An 18,970-nucleotide genomic window follows, 5' to 3' on the forward strand; every position below is an offset into this window, starting at 1 on the left:
TGACGCTGGTAGGGGTGCCATGGGATGAACCGTGTCCCCAGAAGGGACGCTGAACTCCTAACCCCCGGTATCTGCGGAAGTGACCTCGTTAGGGGTCTCCGCAGGCGGTCGAGTCGAGATGTGACCGGCAGACCGGCGACCAGCCATTGCTGCCTGTATCTGCCCACGCCAGGACCCCCACAGGATGGGTGGCTGGTAAACAGAAGCGTTCACTTCCCGCAGCGCTGGAGGCCGCAAGTCCAAGATCCGGGGTGTCTGTGGAGAGCCCGCCGCCCGGTCCAGACGGCCATCCACTCACTGTGTCCTCACAGGGCCGAGGGGGCGAGGGAGCTCCCTGGGGCCTGGTGATAAGGGCGCTGGTCACGTGGATGAGCGCACCCCGCTCACGACCTAAGCTCGTCCCAAAGGCCCCGCCTCTCACCCCATCGCACTGGGGATGAGGTTTCCACACAGGAATTTGGCGGGACACGCACTGAGCGCACCCTGACCCAGAGGTGGCTTCTTCGGGTGCCACCAGCCGGCGGGACAAAAACACCTTCTTTTCTTCCTTCTTCCGCAACGTCGGGCCCTGTCCGCCACCCCTCTGGCCTCCGGAAACCACAGGGCCTGGGATCCCAAGGCCTGTGGCTAATGCCTCGTGGAGACACAACGAAGGAAGAGGTGAGTGTGACCTCAGCGGAGCGGTCTCACGCACACGGGGCACTGGGGCCGCCTGCCTGTCAAGCAATTAGGAAGACGTATACACGGTTTTAGCCGACAAGTTCAAGATCAGGGTCAGAGCCTCCCGGAAGCTCCTAATTCCGCTGTGCTAGCGCGTGCGTGCTACCAGGACGCACAGTGTGGCCATCGGGGCGTCGGGCAGCGTCGGTTTACGGTTTCTCCGCCTGCTCGCTGACATAACCAACGGCGGCCCCCAGGGTCCCCCCACGCCTTCACGCCTCCCGAAGCAAAGCCGCTCCTGGGCGCCACACCCTGTGTCATGCCACAGAATGGGAGGCGTCACCGCAGACCAAAGGAGGGTGCAGGGCACTCAACAGACTCCTCAGAGGCGGAGAACACACGGAACATTCTACACGCAGCGAGAGGATCTCCGCAGCTGCTCTGTGATTCCTCCGGGCGAAGAACCGTGCGATTCAGGGGCCCGCAGCGCATTTACCCGACAAACACTCTTCCTGGGAACTCTGGCCGCCTTTTTACCCAGAGCACCCCAGTCTCCTACTAGGAGCTCTTGCCTCACACTCAAACTGACGTCGTCTGCTGTCTACACAACTGGAGGACCCAGGACCGGCAAGGCCTTCCTCCCTGCATCCCTGACCCACAGGGCTGTGGGCTCCAGCCCTCCCTTCTCCGACCCCAACCGACCCCCACCTGCCCTGCGTTCAGCTTCTCACCGTCCTACAGGCGCACTGCTCACACTCACCTCCCAAAGGGAGAACCCTCTCGATTTGCTCAGGTCAAGCTGGAGTACAGAACATAAACTGGAATCCGACTTCTTCACCAACAGTCCACCCAAGGTTTCCCTTCTGAGCCAGGTTTATCTTGTATTCAGCCACTTAACAAAAAACACGCATTTAGAAACTGCATGACGTGCGCGGAGAGAATGCAAAAATGAGTAAGTTCTTACCCTTGTAGGGCTTACGGTTTAGCAGAGGAAATAAAATGGTTACATAAATCACTAAAATTAGATTAGAGAGTTTCAAGGGCAATCACAGGTTCTGAAGGAAAAGTTGCCATGGAAGCACCTGGTAGAGAGAACATTTCGGCCCGCGGATGGGAGACAGAGAAAGCCAGGACTTGGCAGGGAAGAGGCTGGCATTCTGTCCTGTGCTCCACACACCGCCAGTGTCCCATCTGCAAGATGCCAGCCCCCGGTGGGTGGATCTCCACGATCCCCACGTTAATGATCCTGCAGCTTTGAAAAGAAGGCGGTACGTGTGCTGAGCCTGGAAGGACCGCTAGGAATGTGGCCCACGGAGACGGCAGAAGAACGTTCCAGGGCACACGCTTGGAGACCGTGGGGGGTGGGGGGAACCGCACTGGAGAGGCGGGCTGGGGCCAAGCGATGAAGACTCCCGGAGGCTCAACCAAGGTTGCACCCCCCCCTTAGTCGACAAGCAAGGGAGGTAGCCGAGGGTGTCCCAGCAGCAAAGTGACGAGACACGATGAGGGACCCGGGTGGGTGTCACACAAAGCTTCCCAAGAAAGTCAAAAAATAACTGCATCGTTCTGGCTTCAGAACACCTGTGGAAGAGAAGGTTTTACCCGGATGAAGAGGAGGGTGCCTAACGCAGGGGTCTGCATGTTTCTGTGAAGGGGACGTGTCCCACTCTCCCCAACCCAGGGGAGAGTGACGGCCTCCCTGATCAGCAGGCTACCCTTCCCGCAGGGTAGGAAGCCTCGATGGGAGGAGGGGTGGGCGAGCAGGGGAGGGCAGGTGGAATTCGGGAGAGCCTGCGGACAAGCCAGCCTCCGGGGCAACTAGGAAGGACCACACCCCACCCACTGCTGGCCCCCTAACACACGTCCTGGATGCGGACGGACCGAAGGGAGGGCGGGCGCCCTCCCTGTCTGCATGGCTAACAGATCAATGGAGGTCTGAGAGGCATTCTCTCCTGGTCTGACGCAGCCTGCACAGGCCCACCGCCCTCCTGATAACCTCAACACGCTGCCTCCCCCAGCGTTAAGTAAACACACCCCGTTCCAAAGAACTGTACCCAAAAAGGTCCCAGGAAAACCACGTAGGGGGAGGCGTTCCGAGGACAGACACAAAACCCCGCGGAAGCAATAACCCTCCTAGGGCCACCATCCGTAGCAACTCTGTGGGTCTGGAATGTTCCCCTCTGCTGTGCTGGGTCTGGGCTCAGGCTCCCACCCACAGAGCTGTGCCCGTGGGGGCAGAAGCTACCGAAGCCCGCACCTACAGAGGATGTGGCTGACGACCGACTGGGAGGTTCTCAACAGCAGGCAGGCTGCTACGGGCCCGGCCTTGCTCAGGGGGCCCTGAAGACAAGAGGCAGGTTCCTGGATTGCTGCCTGTGGTTCCGCTCACCTTCTTTGAACCGAATCTCCTCCAGCCCACAGACCTGGCGGGTGGGAAGGGAAATGGGAGGGGCAGAGGCTCTAAAACTACACAGTGAGCCCATCCCCTCCCCACCCCCCGGACGGGCAGGAGCTTCTAGAAGACACCAGAAACGAAAGCACCTCTTTTACTGCCCGGAGAATCTTGGTTGGAACAGCCTTCAGAGACAGCCAGCCTCCTGGAGAACAAGACCACGGCAGAGCCGTGGGCTCTAAGCTCCCAGCCCACCCTGGCTACTGCCTGCTGTTCCCAGACCCAGATCTGACCTTGGGCCTCCAAAGTGGCCTGGCTAACCCAGACTCATCCTTCAAGTCCTTGGCATCACCGGCTCTAACGGGCAGACTCCTCGCCACGCCCCACTTCACTCTGCATTCCAGCCCCAGCCATAGAACAATCTACGAATGTGCTTCCGCCCTCAACATCACAGAATATACCCTTTCCTGAGGACTCCGGGTCTCACACAGGCTTCAACGTGTACCAAGTGCATGGCCTTGGCCAACCCAACGGCTCTCGGCTTCACTTCCCTCCCCTGTAGGTCGGGGACAGCAGGAGCGCCTGTCCCGCGGGGCTGTGTGAACACTGGGTCGGTCCACCGCTAGGGCCCGACCAGCACCTGCTGATACAGGACGCGCTAACTGAACGTGAACTACGGTTTCCTCTCTCCCTACGGCAAACGCTAGGAGACTGAAATGTTGGTCGACACACTACCTCACACCATCCGGGGGGAACTCATTTTTCTCTGTTAACAGTACATCCGGCTCGTCAACCTGCTCTGCAGAGGAAGTCCTGCTCTCCGAGTCCACAGGCCATCCAGGAAACAGGTTCCAATTCAGGTTCTAGATTCCGGGAATGAAGGACGATGGACATTCTCATCACCAAGAACCACCCTCTCCAAAGCCTACCTCTCAACATAATCACCTGCAAGGGAAGACACTCTTCTTGATAAATCCTTAAAATTGGTTGCATCTGGGGAGTTATCCCGCAAGGCTGATTTTCCCGGAAAAGCCGTTTAAGGCAGCCCACTGTTCTTTCTCGGTTTTGGAAATCATTCAGGCCAACACCTGAGTTTTACAGTTGAACGAACTGGGGCCCCGCAAGAAGGTTAGGACACTCGCTCTCAGTCCCGTAGCGGGGTCAGAGAGTTGGGCAAGCTCTGTCCTTCTGGAATAATCCCCAGCAGGTATGTGAACAGTTGCTGCAATTGAATTTCATCACCTAATTAAGAAAAGCTGTTCATGTGTGTCAGCAATGCAGAAACAAAGGACGGAGGAGGCTGGTCCCGAGAATGATGACCTCAAACAACTTTTCTAGTCTTAAGGAAAGGCACCTTCAACTTAGTCCTTGGATCTCCAAGGTAGGAGGCTACCCGGAGAGGGTCCATCCTCCTTAGAAGCATTCCATTCTGTTCATGGCCCCCTGGCTCCCTCTGATGTCCCACCTCCAGAAATCTGGGTGGGGGGGGCACTCCATGCTTGGTCAGATAACCTGTTAAGAGTCTGAGCCTCACTGTCATCCTGAGTGATTCCAGACCACCAGACCCCCAGAGGAGATGACTTCGTCTCCACTGTCCCTAGCCCAAGCGCAGAACAGAAGGAACAGCAGACAGGAAAGAGGATGCCGGGCCCAGGCCAGCCATAGCCCTTGTGTGCGTGGGTCCCCAGGCTGGGGTCGCAGGCCTGTCTCCTCTCCAAGTCACAACGAGTGGCTGGGCTAGGAATCTGTAATGACCATCCAGCTCTGGGATCCTCAGTCTGCAAGGACACGACCCCCTCCTGTCTCCACCACCAGAGAGAAGGCTCTCAAGAAGAGGAGAAATTTGAACAAAAGAAGACAGCAGGGCCAAATTATGAACCACAACGGAACAAAGAAGCGACGTGGCTCCTAGCTTCTGGCTGAGCCCCAAGTTCACCCGCCAAACGTCAGCAGCTTCAGCCGAAGAGTGCGTGGGGTCCCTCCCAAGTCCCCAACCACAGCGGGTCCACAGGAGAAGCACCGTCCTCTAGTGCAGCCGGGACGCGGGAATTACACACTATCAAACCAGAGGCACCGAACACGCTGATCAAACACGCATCTGAAAGTGGCCTTCCGGCTGTCAGGACCCCATCCAGGCACAGCCTGTGGGTGCCCACGGTGCGCCTTCGTGGCCTCAGCTCAGCCCTCAGCGTTTGAGTCCGCCCTTGGGTAGCTCTCCAGGCCCACTGGCATTGGTGTCAGGGCCCCTTTAAACACGTAAACTTCCAAACTCCAATTCTGCTGGATCTGGAAAATTCCCACCCCATCAAAATTAGGTTATGTGCGTCCCGTTTTCTCACAAGGTCTGCAATCCGGGCGACCTTAGAGAAGTGGTGGAGGGGGAAGCCCACGCCCCAGTAGGTGGGAGGCGGGGAGGTGGGTCGGATTCTCCAGGCGGCTCACGGCACCAACACCCCCGTCATCGCACAAAGCAGCGTTCAGCTCGCTCGCTCTCCTCCACCTCCGAAACCCTCAAGGGCTCCCACGGCCACTGGATCGAGACCAAAGTCAGCCCCGAGTTGGAAAGATGGTGACTTGTCTCCAAATTTCCTTTGCATTCTTTACAAATCATACAAAAACAAAAACCATAAAGTCAACCAGAAAAGTAGGAAACACCAGGTGCCCGGTGCCAGGGGAGAAAAATATCCCCGCACACCGTGGTTCCCACGCCGCTGCTGGGCCAGGCAGATCCCCCCCCCCCCCTCCCGCCAGGTGCATTTCCGGACACCCGGACCCGCCCCGCCTTCCGGCTTTGACTCAACAGCCCTCCTTCACGCGGCAGCCCGACCCTCCTCTCCCTCCCGGGACTCCAGCTCCACAGGAATCCGCAGCAACTTACTTTGGGCCCTGCCCTTCTCTTCAGCACACAGTTCCTCCGCTGGCCGCTGTCTCCTAAGGGCACCCCCCACCCCGCCCCCTTCACTAGAATGTGTCCTTACAGATCCCCAGGCCCCGCTCCCAGCAAAGAGCTTCCGTGCCAGAACTGTTCGTTGCAAGATGTCCAAGTCAGATGTCTTTCTGGTGCCGGGGCCAAGGCCCCCTCCCCCAGGGCACCCACTCGGGATATTCTTGGGGAGCCTTATCCAACCCTTGTCCGTTACCCGGACTTCCGCCCGGCGCAAGACATCACCGGGTATTTGTTGAACGGGCATTATTATTATTATTATCATTCGCTGCAAAGAAGGGCAGAGAGAGAACTTTGGAAGTGACCATCCTAGACCTGACTATGGAGATCACGAGGGTACAACAGGGAGCCCCTTGGTCCCCGGGACAGGAACCTGGCCCGAGCGCCCAGGATGGTGCCGGGGTGCTGGGGGGGGGGGGGAGTGCGGCGCCGGAGGGCGGAGCGCCCAGACCCCCGGGAGGGGAGGACGCGGCGGGAGGGCAGCGGCCGCGGTCACCGGGGTGCGGGGATGGGCAGAGCGGAGGACGCGCGGCTCCCGGCCGCCCCGGGCCGCGCCGCCCTCCCCGCCGCCTCCCGCGCGCGGCCGGTTCGCGCTCGTCCCACCCGGCGGCCCGCAGCCTGCCCACCCCCCCCACCCCGCCCGACCCGCCTGGCGGAGCGCCGGGATCGCCGCGCTGCAGACCCGCGCCAGGCGCCGGGGCCACCGAGGGACAGGGCAGGGCCAGGGTGGCGCCCTCGGCCGGGAGGCTGCGCGTCCCCGCCCCGACCCCAGCGCCCCGGGACCCCGGCCGGGTCCGCCCCGCCCCGCCGCATCCCTCCGTCCCCCCCACCCCACCCCCGGCCGCGCCCCGCTCCCGCGACGCCGACACAAAGCGACGCGCGTCACCCACCTGGTCCCGCGCGGCCGGGGCTCCGGGGGCTGCGCCCAGGCCGGGTGTCCGGCGCCGCGTGCGGGGTGCGCTGTCCGGTGCCCGCGCCCGCCGGAGCCGCCCTTTATCCCCTGCCCGCCCTCCAGCGGGGCGCACCGGCGGCGGGGGGCAGAGCGGGCGGCGGCGAGCGGCACAAAGACGCGGGCGCCCGGGCTCGGCCCGCGCCCCCGCCCGCCGCGCAGCGCCCCCTGCCGCCCGCCGCGCGCCCGGCCTCCGCCCTCCGCCCTCCGCCCTCCGCCCGCCCGCCCGGGGCGGCGCCTCCGCCCGCCGCGCGCCCGGGACCGCGGGGTCCCGCCTCGTCTGCGGCCGCCGGGACCCGGGAGGGGGCGGGGGAGGGGGGCGGCGTCAGCCGGCTGGGAAGCCAGCGGTGACCCCCTCCGACCGTCAGCCGGGTGACCGGAGAGCGCCGCCCCGGGCCAGACCCGAGCCCGCAGGACCGCGGCCGCATCCCTGCCGGCCGAGGACCTGGCGGTCACGGCCGCGGGCCTTTCTCCGCCGGCGTCACGGAGATGCCTCTCCATCCCCGCTACCTGGTTGCTCGGACGGATGGAGGAGAGCCGACCCGGACGGTCGGAGACGCGAGACCCCCGGCAGAAGCAATCCCCTTCCTAGTCTCAGGGCTTCTGGCTTGTTGCTGTCGAAGACCGTTGACGGCAGAATCCCTACAAGATTTATTTTTGCCCCTCCCTTTGGTAGCTAGAAGTTCGCCAAGTGTTACATTATATGCCTGTCGGGCATGCAGAGCCGAACAAAACTCGTTGGTGTGTGTGTGAAACGATGCCTCCTTCAATGCAGAGACTGGGTTCTCCAGAATTGTGGGTCAACCCCCCGCAGTATCTTCCTTCCTTAACACCATCCCCGCCGCTGTGGGCTCAGAATTCTAATGCCTTCACCTACCGGCCCCCTGTGCTTCCTAACTTCTCTGTGCTTCCATTGTTTTCGCTGGAAATGCAGGTGCGTGTGTCTCAGGGATCCTCCGAGGGGTTAAGTCAGTCAGCTACGCACAGAGCAGTATGCACGTAACTGATAATGCCCGACTCTAAGGACAGCAGTGCCCTTGGCTGTTATTTCTCCCCTTTACCCCAAGCAGGCACACTACAAGATTCTCAACTTCCTCGACTTTGTGTATAATTGATCTTCCTCTATGGCATACACGGCTGTTTTTCAAAAACATAAATCTGTCTCATCCACATTGGGAAGTTACTCCGGTAAATATTTCCCCTCCTCAAAGGTACCCGTATGAACGTATGAACGGGTACCTGACTCCCGAGGTCTCTCAAATTCCTCATGGAAATGTCGTTGATCAGGAAGGAGGCATAGTGAGATGAACCCTAATACTTTTACTCCAGATGCTCGGTAGGAGGTGAGAACGGCCCAGCACAGGGGCCGGAGCCTCACAGAGCACATAATCACCTTTCCCGGACTCTGTGTGACAGGACCTATGGAAGAATGTCAGGTGGAAGGGCGGTTGTGGATCCTTGAAGAGTGGAAATGAGCCTGCCCGCTCCGTGACGCCTGGGTCCATGCTGAGATGCAGACATGAAATCGAATCAGAGGAGTTGAGAAGGAGCATCTGGGGCTGGAAGGGGGTGTGCTCTTAGCCGGGGGTACACCTGAGCTAGTAAGTGTTTACGCAGTGACTTGTATATGACTTCATTCCCGCTCTGACTTTGGTAATGAGATCGTCTGAGAAAGAGGACATCCTCATCGATAATATAACTTGCATCCAATGCGTCTAGAATAGAGTTGTTTTCTCTAGAGGCTTCCCGATCAATCGCCTCTTCTCCCACCCCCCAGATCTCTGAACTTGTGTAATACTGAGCTTGTTTCTGTGCGGACCATGGCATCGGTCACACTCACGTTTCGGATATTTACCGTCTGGTTGTTAGATCTTAAGATTCTGTAGAACAGTGATGAGGCCGTTTTTCTCTGTACTCCCCCATAGGGCCTTGGGCATACTAAGCCCCCAGTAAATAAAGAGTGAAATCGTCCACTGTGAGTTCTAACCTGGGAGCACCCATCCTGGCTCTCTCCAGCAACGAGCTGCCTGGGTCTCTCAAGGTCATTTCCACTCATTGCTGTTTGGCTTCCAGTCCGATCCCTTCACAGGTGGTGACTTTGGGCCATCTCCCCCAGAGGTTTTGTCAGAGGTTTATCACGCCAGGCCCATTTTAAAAGATACCCATTGTTCCTAAGTGTTTGTGACGCATCATTCCCTCACGGAACAAGTGCCTTTTTGGTTACCTACTGGAGGCAAGATTCTGGGCTCGCTGGTAAACAGGCTGCTGCCTAAATGGTCCAGAGGCTGGAGAAACGCAATTCCATTCTCAAGTTTCTCCTCCAGACACAAAATTGAGGGAAGCTCCAGATTCACGCTCGTGGATTAAAAGAAAAACATTTCAGACGCCGCAGTTTGTATGACTTTGTAATCACACATTCTTTAAGTACAGAAAGTTCACATTTCTTTAATTTTTAAAATCCGTTTGGATGCCATGCCTCGTTTCAAAGAGCGTAGCCAGCAACTAAATGTCACTTATTGTTCTGCCTCTCTTGGCTGGGATACACAAGAATCAGGAGCATCTCACGGTTCGGGGAGTGCAGGATGGAACCCACATTTGCCCTCAGCACGTGGCCAGGTCCCCTGACAGCCTCCCCCAAGCCGTGCTGTCCCTTTTGAGCAAGCTGGCCACAGTTTCTCTTCCACGGGGTCAGCTCTCCAGGTGGCCCAGGTGGCCTGCGAGGGACAAGGCAATGCCAGATCCCTTCCTGCCACTCTCAGGGCATCCTGGGAAATCTCCCCTGGTGACCACTCCTGCCTCCCACCTCTCGGAGGCCTCTCCCTTTTCCCCCAACCTACACATCCCAAAGAATCTCATCCGTGCCCAGAACGTCTACATAAGACAGGATGCAGGGAAATTGTCCTCAGCTCTGCCTTCAGCTTTGCAAACACCCCGGAGCTGAAAATACTACAAGACTCAGCTCTTTTCCTAGACTACCTGGAGAGAAGGTACAAAAAAAGCAAAGTTACATTGCGATCACTTGAAATACGTGGTCGAAACAAAAAAGAAGCATAGCTTAAGGAAGAAAATCAAAACTTCAAGTAAGAAAATACAAGTGGAGAGAAAAATTCATCCCTGTGGTCCCTTGACGGCACTGCTGTGGATGGAATTGCGTCCCCTCCAAATTCTTATGGTGAGGTTCTAACCACGGCTAACTCATGATGTGACCTTATATGGAAATAGGGTCGTTGGGGATGTCAGTAGTTCGGATGAAATCATACTAGAGTAGAGTGGGCCCCGATCCAACGTGGCTGGTGTTTTTCCGAAAAGAGTAAGTTTGAGGACAGACGTGCACGTCAGGGAGACGCTACTGTGAACGTGAACATGAAGGCAGAGGTTGGCGATGCTTCCGCGAACTGGGTCTCGCCAAAGATCGCAGGCCAGGCGCCAGAGGCCCAGAGGAGGCTGGGAACAGATTCTCCCCGAAAGCCAACCCCTTCATCTCAGACTTCCGGCCTCCAGAGCTGTGCCCTGATACATTTCTGTTGTCTGAGCCATTCAGTCCCTGGTGTTTTGTTCCAGGAGCCCGAGCGACCCTGTACAAGCCCCCAGAAGGTGTCCAATGTGTGACTACAATTCAGGCAATAAGCGTCACAACAAAAATCAAAACGCCATATACAAAGGCGGTAAAAATTAATGGGTGTGTGAGGATGAATTAAAAGGACACCGCACGGAAGTAGGAGTCAGGAGGTTGGGCAGAGGGATCTCTCGGGCCCTTTCACTGCTGGTCATTGCCAGTCCGCCTGGACAAGAGGGGCCTGGCAGATGGATGTTCCTTTACCGCACCCACCTGCCGGAGGAAGGAAGGTCTTCTCCTCCAGGGCAACAGCCCAGCCAACGAGAAACCGTCACATCTCAGCCCTCGAGGAGCCACTACACTTCCAGCTCCTCGTTTACTCCAGTGGACTCTTTACGTACAACAGCCTTCCCAACGTCCTGGTGTCCTTGCTCCTTTCCTTTGTTTGTGGACTTGCCTATGGTTTTTGCCATAGCTTGCTTGTCCCAGATGGCAATTCTCTGTTATTCCTGAATAAACTCGTTGTTGCTGGTACAACAACTGGCAGGTTTATTTTTTTTTAATTTTTTTTTTAACGTTTATTTATTTTTGAGACAGAGAGAGACAGAGCATGAACAGGGGAGGGTCAGAGAGAGGGAGACACAGAATCCGAAACAGGTTCCAGGCTCTGAGCTGTCAGCACAGAGCCCGACGTGGGGCTCGAACTCACGGACCGCGAGATCGTGACCTGGGCCGAAGTCGGCCGCTGGCAGATTTATTTTTAAGAGTAACAATCGTAAATAAGAAGGTTGCTGTGTCAATAACGAAGTAAAACTGTTGTGCTTGGCATCTTTTGCAGCACACAGAGATGTTTTCTGTTCCCCACCGCACTCAGCTCAGGAAGGACAGGTTCTGGGCACGTAATAAGTATTTGTTGAATGAAGTAAATGAATCTTGTCTTCTACGGTCTCACGAACTACGACTTCTGTGTGGCTCGGACGTAAATGCCGTAGATGTACACAGACGTTGAGACCAGGGAGCAGGTTGAGTCTAATCTTTTCATTGCGCATCCAGAAACACCAAGGTTTAAAGTGGCCTTTGACGGCTCCAAGATCACCGCCAGCTAGTGGCATAAATGGTGCTATTATTCAAGGTTCTTGGCAGATTCGGAGTTCTTGTGACATTTTATTACACTGCTTTTCTATAGTGATCAATAGAATATGGCCCTTGTGGCTCAACAAAATTTAAAAGGCCTTTTTCAGCTCGGAAGGAATGATTAAGTTATATTCAACATTCGATGGACTTAATTGCGGGCAGACATTTAATGCTCACTAAATATCCCTGTGTTTCTCCACATTTCCCAGCCTCCTTGCAGTTAGGTGGGGACACTTGACTCATTGTGTTCAATAGACTGTAGGCAGGAGTTTCACTTTGGGGCTGAGACAGAGAAGAATTTCAAGACCTCCACCTTGCCCACCCTTACCATAGTGATGATAGACCCACCTCTTGAGATGTTTGGATCACAACGTGAAATCCGCCTGGATGGCGGAGTCGCCTCTTCGTAAGACAATTCCCGGGAGAACATAAACTCCCATGTGTCGAGCTATTGAAATTTTAGGGTGCACTTGTGACTGCAGCTTGGTCTCGTGTAAACCAACTCACGCGTTCAGTATAGACTGGTTTTGAGTAGCAGCGATTCGTCGTTCGGCGTCTTAAAGAGAGCCAAAGTGTGCCACCAAGGAAGGAGAACAGATTGTCAAGTGTCAGACACGAGAGCGCATTTGAGGCAGGTAGCAAGGAGCCAGGAAACTCTGGGAACCTGGAAGGAATTTAGGGATCGGGTTGGCAGTAAGGAAACCGGCAGTGTGTCAGGACAAGAGGTGGGGTGCCCAGAGCGCATGCATCCTGGACGTGGCCACGTGGTATCATGTCTTAGAGGTACAGAGGATGGCGAGGCGGGTGTGGGACATAGCACCGCATCCACTGGCCGGGGTTTGGGTGAGATTTCACGGGTGCAGCGAATGCCACAGTGACTTGTGCAGAAGCACAACACTCACTCCCCCAGCTGCTGGGGGTGCGTGGGGGGGGGTGGTGACGGCACGCCTCCCAGGAACTGTCCTCTCCCAAAGGAAGCTGCTGCACCCACATTTATACCTGCTTTCTGGAGGCAGCTTCCTCCAACGACTGGTCCGTGCCAGGTTAAAGACCTGCCCTGCCGCCCTCACCCTGAGCCAGTCCCCTAGGGTCCCAGCCCCCAGATCCACCCGCTGAGTCTCCACGGTGGATGCACCCCAGACCTGCCGTTCACCACCCTCTACAGGGGGCGGTCCTGACGGCACCTCCAGCTGGTAAACAGCCATCCCGGAACCGCTTCACGGGGATCCGACCCGTGTAAGTGATGGCCCCTGAAGAGTTCCAGCCACCGCAACGGCGAAAATCGGGTAACACCTTCCCCAGGACGGACCGTCCGGTTTGACAGGACAGAGGGTTTGTCCCTTAGAAATGAGGGTGGCAGCTGGGCGCGGGCCTGGAATCCACCTGTGGATGGGGCCAGGACTGTGGAGAGTCAGAATAGAATTTGGGGCTATGCAGACCCTTTCTGGGCCTAAAAAAGATGTAGAGAGCTCTTTAGAGGCTGTTTTGTTTGGTTTCTAAGAAGGGTTTTGTTTGTATTTAAGTTTTATCCCGCTGTGATTTTAAAAGTACTTAGTGGCACCTGGGTGGCTCAGTCGGTTGAGCGGCCGACTTCGGCTCAGGTCATGATCTCGCGGTCCGTGAGTTCGAGCCCCGTGCTGGGCTCTGTGTTGACACCTCAGAGCCTGGAGCCTGCTTCGGATTCTGTGTCTCCCTCTCTCTGCCCCTCCCCTACTCGCACTCTTTTTCTCCCTCTCAAATAAATAAACATTAAAAATTTTTTTTAAATAAATAAAAGTGGTAGTCTTAAGATTGTTCAACCTCCTTAAAATGCAGACAATCCATAAACACCTCTCTTTCTCTCTGTCTACACACACATATACCACCACCACCAATAACAACACAACAACACACACATGAATTCCCTACCCCTTGGCGGCCTGGCAAACCTCTCCTACTATTTCAGACCTCGTCCCAGTGATGCCCTTGGTAACTTCCATGACTCCTTCGGATGCGTTAATCTGACTGTCCTGTTCCACCTGCACTTTTGCTACGTTTTCGTTTTACGTGTGTCTGGAGCCAGACGTGGCCGCGTGAGAAGTTACAACGCAGGGTGTGGCATGTCTCTTTCCCCGTTTTGTGTGTGTCCAAAGATCTAGCCACCCTCTTTCCCCTTGGCTCCCTCGCCCCTCTCCTATCCGGGCACTAACGTCGTCGTGGGACCCCCGGGGCTGTGTTTCTGAGAACTTTTATTCCAGGACCACAGGGTGAGGACATATCCCATTGGCCCGAAAGAAGACACACCCTCACATCTAACTATCGGAGAAGGCCCCACGGATTAAAACAAATAAGCAAACAGCAAAACAGAAGCTGAAGGCAGATGTGGACTCTGGGTCCCTGGCGGTTGGGAAGGAGGAGGGAACAGGTCTCTCCCTCATCTTGGCTCTGACGTTGGTCTGCGCTCTGAGGAACTCGGCTGCTGGAGAACAGAGGGGTCTCTGCCGTGCGAGACAGGCCAGGGGGAATCGCATACCCATGTTAAAAACAAACAAGGTTTGACTAAGTCTGAAGACCATATTGGCTTTATTAAGTGATTCCTGAATCAGGAAGCATCCCTTTAAGCCAGCGGGGAGATGTCCCAGCAGCCGCACAGGGGCAAGTGTTCATGGGAAGGACAGCGGGTCAAGGAGCTACCGGGGGAAGAAAAGGAAGGCTTGTTTCAGGCCAGGTCGGGTTCTTTTCAGGGGGAAAGAATAGCAGGGTTTTGATCCCGCGGATGGCCTCCCCGGGGCCGATCGGGACATTTCGGAAGGATTTTTAAAAGGCCACGTTCCTGGGAGAGGCTGAAACTTGGAATCTTAGTTTCACCCTCAGGAGTCACGTGACTCCACTCGGGGCTTGTTTCGTTTTTTAACACCTGGAACCAAATCAGCCAGCACCTTGATCTTGGATTTCCAGCCTCCACAACTGGGAGAAACACGTCTCTTTTTAAAGATCCATCCCCCCACCCGGTCGGTGGTATTTTATTATGGAGCAGTAAGTTATCCCTCCTGAAAAGACACGGTTCCAACTTCACATATTTTCCTGTTCTCTGACTCCTCCGTGACAACTTGCTTGCGGGAAAGAGCTCGCAGAAAGTTGATTACAACCCAAACCTCAAGAAGTGACAGAGGTCAGACTCTTCAGTCGAGGAGCTAAGGGGGTTTCAGAGTGTGATGCTGTGATTTATACATAATAAGAAATAAGGGCGCCTGGGGGGCTCAGTCGGTTGAGCCTCCAACTTTTGGTTTCGGCTCAGGTCATGATCTCACGGTTCGTGGGATCGAGTCCCGAGTTAGACTCCATGCTGGCTGTGCAGATCCTGCTTGGGGTTCTCTCTCTCCTTCCATCTCTGCCCCTCCCTCGGTCTGTCTCTCTCTCCCTCTCTCTCTCAAAATAAATAAATAAGCATTAAAAAATATTTTTTTAAAAAAGAAATATATCTCTGGCCTTTGTCCCGCTTCCTGGTACAGAACTCCTAAAACCCTCGGAATTTCCTAAGGGATCCTATCCTAACGAGAGGGATAAAAGTGTATTTTGTTATGTTAATACGGTGACTTCAGAAAATCTGGAAGGCTAGGAGCTGGTTGCCAGGGGAGACAACCCTGTGATTGGAAGGTGGGATCTTTTCTTCCCACCCCCAGGCCTCTGGGAGGGGAGAGGGGCTGGTGATTGAGTTCACTCACCAATGGCTGATGATTCCATCGATCACGCATCTGTAATGATACGCCATAAAAATCCGGAAGGACAGGGTTCAGAAAGCTTCCAGGTTGGGGAACATGCAGAGATCTGGGGAGACCAGTGAACTTGAAAACCGCATGGGGGCTCCTCACCCTTTCCCATGGCTGGCCCTACGCACCTCTTCCATCTGACTGTTCCTGAGTGATAGCCTTTTATAATAAACCAGTGATCTACAAAGTAAAATGTCTCTCTGGGTTCAATGAGCCGCTCTAGCAAATTAATTGAACCTGAGGAGGGATTGTGGGAACCTCCAATATATAGCTGTTGATTCTCTGGACTTGGGACTGGCATCTGAAGAGGGGTGTGGGGGTCGGTCCTGTGGGAGGGACCACTTACCCTGTGGACCTACCGCTATCTCCAGGCAGAAATGTCAGAGCTGAGCTGAATTGTGGGGCACCCACAATTGGAGAGTGGCTCGGTGGTGGGGAAAAACCTCGCAGACCAACTTGGGAGCAGAATCAGGCAGGGATAAGTTGAGAAGGCCCTGAATGAAAAAATACTTCACCTTTGGGGGGTCTCCCAGATCCTCCAGGAAAGACCTTGCACGGAGAAGCTGATTTATAATTATAAGTATGTTTATATAATTATAATTATATTATATTTTACATATATTCATAAAATATATATTATATATTTTAGGTATATTTATATTTTATATATTTATAATTATAATTATATTATATTTTATATATATTTATAAACTATATATATTATATATTATATATATTTATAAACTATATATATTATATATTTATATATATTATATATTTATATATTATATATATTTATATATATTATGTAGTAATTATAATTATTATTATGTATTTTTTCTAGATAAAGTGACTTCCCAGAACATGCGATACATTCACGTTCATAAACAAATCTGTAAGCAACTCAAAACCCAAACCCAGGGATTTTTTTTTTTTTCAAATCAACTGTGGTTTTTGGAACGACATTGAACGTCCTTCCATCTATTAGTGTGAATTGTGAGGAACTGGCCTTTCTCATTAAGGTATAAGAATGCTCATTGACTTTAAAAACCTTCAGAAGGTTTTGTGTGGGAAACAAAATTGAGAATGAACTTAACTCTCTTAAAAAAATATGCCTGACCGGAAAGACCTGAAGCAAATTAGCAGTTACCTCTGAGTGATAGAGTTATGGATAATTTTTTTTATTTCCTTCATTTGGCTTTACTCTGTTTTTCAAATATACTCCAAGCGTGTATCGTTTTTAGAATCATGAAGGGGCATCTGGGTGGCTCATTCCGTTAAGCGCCTGACTTCGACGCAGGTCGGGATCTTGCGATTCGTGAGTTCGAGCCCTGCGTTGGGTTCTGTGCTGCCGGCTCAGAGCCTGGAGCCTGTTTTGGATTCCGTGTCTCCCTCTCTGCCCCTCCCCTGCTCACACTCTGTCTCTCAAAAATAAACATTAAAAAAAAAAAAAGAAGAGGAATCGTGAAAAAAAAATGTTAAAGCCTGAATTTTGGAGCCCATCTCAAGAGCACCTGAGTTGGGCTTGCTTGGGGGGTGGGGGGGGTGTTGGGGGTGGTTCTGCACAATTTGCCCAGGGGCCTGACATGGAGTCGTGCACCCCAGATGTGGCCTGGACACACGACCAATGACCCGAGCTGCTCCTTGAGACTCATTGGCTGGAAGGAGGCGCTGGATCTGACCCTGACCTCTGGGGCTGGAGCCCAGGGTTAGCGAGCGTCCAGGAAGGTGAAAGTCGTGAGGCCACATCCCCTTGGAAGAAGCGAGTGCTGTAACCAGAGGTCCGGGGCACAGGCATGTCTGAGAGAATGCTGCATGGCCGAGGAGGACCAGAGCAAGAATGGAGGGCACGAGGGGGACACCGGGGCCAGGAATGCAGAGCACTTGGCTGTGAGAGCCTGGAATTGGGAGCTGAATGAGACAGGGACACGTTGAGATGCCCTGAGGGAAAAGATGAATCACTTATGGGAGGGATGGAAGGGAGGGCGCTGGCTGGCTGGGAGGTAACAGCTCTTCCGGTGGAGCAGGTGCAGGGCCAGGGGGTGCCTGTAAGGAAGGGGTCAGGAACCGACTGGACGGCCGGGAACCAGGGTGCCAGGGGTGCACCTTCTTGGACCCCAGGGCCAGGCACCGGCCTGCCCCTGGGACTGCCGGACGGCTCACACTCCGAGCGCCGAGCTAGGCCCACTGGTGCGGGGGCTGGTGCTATCCCTGACGTGACCAGGTTTTGGACACCTGGCCCCCAAGACGCCGGTTTTCATTTTAGAATACAAAGGCCATTTTCTCCGGTGACTCGTCTCCGCTCCCTGTGGTTGGTGATCGGGTTGTCTGCAATGTGCTTATTAATTATTGATAACCTTGTTGATTTTTAAACTGTACTTGCCTTTAGCAATGGCAGTTTGTAAAAGCACACGATTACTTTAAATACACACCCAGGAGAGGCTTCGTTATATTGGCCCACTGAGAGAGGAGGCAGTGTACAAACAATATTTTAATATATTACAACGTCTTACAATACATCAGATCAATACTCCAGAGCAGCACATATGAAGAAAAAATATATTTTTTCCCCTAATAAAGGAGACCTTCTATACACACTCAAGACAAAGCTTTAAAATCTTAGGGCATGATTGGTCTTCCTCTAATCACAGCTGATTAAACAGTCTTTCAACCAGAGGGTAGCCTATGGGAGGAATTATTGCCCGATAGAGTCTCACTGAGACTTCGCTTGTGTTAGTATCACGTTGTGTCTCTCCCAACAGAGGGACTGGACTCCAGACTCCAGCAGAGAAGGAACAGGAGTCTGCCTTTCAGATGATTCAGCTCGTGATCTCACTCCCCTTTAACCTTAAAAGAAAATAGGCAACTTTTGCACCATCTATCACTGAATGGCAGAGTCGATTCATACTTTTGAAACCAACATGCTATTACTATTGTCTGACCTTTCTAGGTTTCCTAAGACAAAATTCTACTCATATCACCACCATGTAAACATTAGCAACACTCAAAAGCACCACGAAACCTTTGTTCTTCACATTGAAATGGAGATGCCTCAGTTAAATTTACCATTTGTTTTTTTCCCCCTTTTTGTTCATTATTTTTTCCCAATTCCAGTTAACGTACAGCATCATGCTATTTCAGGTGTACAATATAGTAATCGAGCGATTCTATACATTACTCAGTGCTCATCACGAGACGTGGACTCTTTTTTTTTTTCAATAAAAAAGACTGTGTTTCACAAAACTGACACTCATATTTAAAACTGAAAATATAAAGCAAAAGGTTCTGTAGTTCAAATTTGAATTTTACTCAGTGTTAAATGTCCCAATTTCTCCCCCTTAAAAATGAACATTTAGATATTTTAAACATTGCCGATCCTAACGGTGCATAAGGAAGGGGAATAGTGATGTAAAAAACAGCTGGAAACTAGATGTAGGATACTTATTTCTCTGGTGCAGTTTTGTTTTGTTTTGTTTTAGACTTCCTTTGGGGAATGAGTAATACAATTTCCTGCATTTTGAGTTTGATCGAATTTGAGAGAAATTCATTCCAACTCAGAGGATTTGGACTTTCAATTTAGATTTTG

At 53.6% G+C, this 18,970-nt stretch overlaps 1 protein-coding gene across 2 annotated transcripts in view; it reads right to left on the bottom strand.

Annotated features, from left to right (window-relative positions):
* The window catches only part of RNF144A (ring finger protein 144A), a 127,472-nt gene extending 120,426 nt beyond the window's left edge, over positions 1 to 7,046 (bottom strand). For both annotated transcript variants that reach the window (XM_047067521.1, XM_047067520.1), the window contains exon 1: positions 6,887 to 7,046. The gene's annotated coding sequence lies outside the window, so the exon portion shown is untranslated. The remainder of the gene's footprint in view (positions 1 to 6,886) is intronic.
* Between the last annotated feature and the right edge of the window lie 11,924 nt (positions 7,047 to 18,970).

The sequence above is a fragment of the Lynx rufus genome, unplaced genomic scaffold (assembly GCF_022079265.1).
Source record: "Lynx rufus isolate CCGP_SWC_20201006 ecotype Redwood Valley unplaced genomic scaffold, mLynRuf1.p SCAF_8, whole genome shotgun sequence".
NCBI lineage: Eukaryota > Metazoa > Chordata > Mammalia > Carnivora > Felidae > Lynx > Lynx rufus.